Source organism: Pygoscelis adeliae, unplaced genomic scaffold (assembly GCF_000699105.1).
Source record: "Pygoscelis adeliae isolate BGI_AS28 unplaced genomic scaffold, ASM69910v1 Scaffold197, whole genome shotgun sequence".
Lineage (NCBI taxonomy): Eukaryota > Metazoa > Chordata > Aves > Sphenisciformes > Spheniscidae > Pygoscelis > Pygoscelis adeliae.
Genome location: NW_008825105.1, coordinates 15,994 through 17,914, shown reverse-complemented (window position 1 = coordinate 17,914; position 1,921 = coordinate 15,994).

Below are 1,921 nucleotides of genomic sequence, written 5' to 3'. Positions count from 1 at the left end.
TCTGCGCAGCGCCCACCCACGCGCACCTGTGCCAGCCCCGGCGCCAGGCACCCGACGGTAGGGACCTGCACGGGGGGCACCCAAAACGCCCTTCGGGTCACCGCGGCTCGGGGCTAAGGTGCCACGAACGAGAGGCTGCAAAGGTCATTCCTCCCAAAGCCAAGGGGCTGCAGCACGCAGCAACTAACCCTAATTAACTGCTCATTTCCCTGTTGCAGGATGAATGCCGGCAGCTGTAGCATCCTTAGCGGCGCAAAGCTGGTTGGAGAGAAGGGAGAGTTGCTACGCTAACTCCTGACATTGTCAGGGATGGAGTTCTAAGTGCAATAAGGCAGCCTGAAGTCAAGCGTCTGACTTTACAATCAAGAATTTCTTTGTAAAGAAGCAGGAAAATCAAACATACTTCAAATTCAGCTCCTTATGGGTTCAATGCCTACTTTTTTGTTTGTTTTAGTATGAAAAAACTACTTTTGCAGCTCTTAAAGTAAGGCTTTAAAAATTCATTAGTTTCTTTCCAGTAGGAAAATAATTTCATAGTAAACACCCTCTTTGCACAATCTTGCAAGATTTACTTGTATTTTTTAAACTACTTTTTTACTGAGGTTCCTTTACTAGCGTGCAGATACGAGTGTGAAAATTGCAGTATTTATAGTAAAACTGTTTTGTAAATAAAAGGAATGTAAAATAAGCAACACTAGTATCCTGGCTTGGTTTTTCTTTATGATTTGCTAATCAAACCTCCTCATAGAGCACTTTAAATGGTTTTGCAGTGTCATTGTTTGCCGGATGTACTCAGCTGCTCAGATAATTGCTGCTCAGATAATTGCTGCTGTCCTGTTGCACTGCTGTTTGTAGCAGCGCGCCTGGCCTTTCCTGGGAACCACAATGACGGAGGCGAGGTGCCACTGCTCGAGCGGAGCCCATTTCCACCCCGGGCAGCACCAGGGCGGTATCGGGGAAGGTGTGCGCTCCTCTCCAGGTATAACCTTCCCTCGGCCGACCACGAGTATTCCTGCACCGGTCGTATTCTCTACGCAAAAAAACAGGCTGCAGCTCCAGCAAGGAGTTCAGAGGATTAAATTAGCTGCTCCCCCTTGGTGTTCGCTGGCTTGTACTCCTTGTTTTGACGTGGGAACAAACTTAATAGCGGTAATATGGAAGCTGTAAAAATTGCCTTTCTGCTTTATTGGTGTTTGCAAAGAGATTGAATTTATTGGTGTTCTGGCAAAAGACAGGCAGTGCTACGGGTAGGACAGAAAGGTGCTGTGCAGTTATCTGATTCTGCTATCGTATTTGTTATCGAACTGGGACACACCACATTTCCGTCAGCTTCTGCTGACGAACGCAATCCTGATATTGCATTGAGGAGAGGGAGAGGCAACGGCCATCTGAGCGCCTGAGCTGCCCCATGCCCTGGCTGCCGTCCCTCACCGTCCCCGTCTGATCATCCCTTTGAACAGGGGGCTGGAGTCAGCAGGGGCTGTTCCAGGGGTGCTAAGTGGTACCCCCAGCATGCCCTAAACCTCTCCTAGCTGACGCAGAGGGAGAGGTGCAATGGAGAGAAGACGTAGGCACGGTGCAACACGGCGTGGCCGCAGGACAAGCGCTCTCCGGGCAGCCTTAGGCTGTCCTTGGGTTGAGGACCAAGGGTAGGGCGACGGGGCGGACCGACTGAAAACAAGCATCCCTCGCAAGGCAGACGCTCTCCCGCGTTCACAGCGTTGCTCAGGATAAGTCAGTAAGATTGCGTGCTGGCTGACTCACCGCTAAGGTGACGCTAAACCCTTTCCGCGTCACCGGACGGGGCAGGAGAGGCCGTTGGGGAAACACGGCAAAGAGGCCCGACCCCAGCGCCAGCCGCCCGCCTTTTGCTGTTCCTCGGTCGTTAAGCGGCATCATTTCGGACCCGATAAAGGAGAAA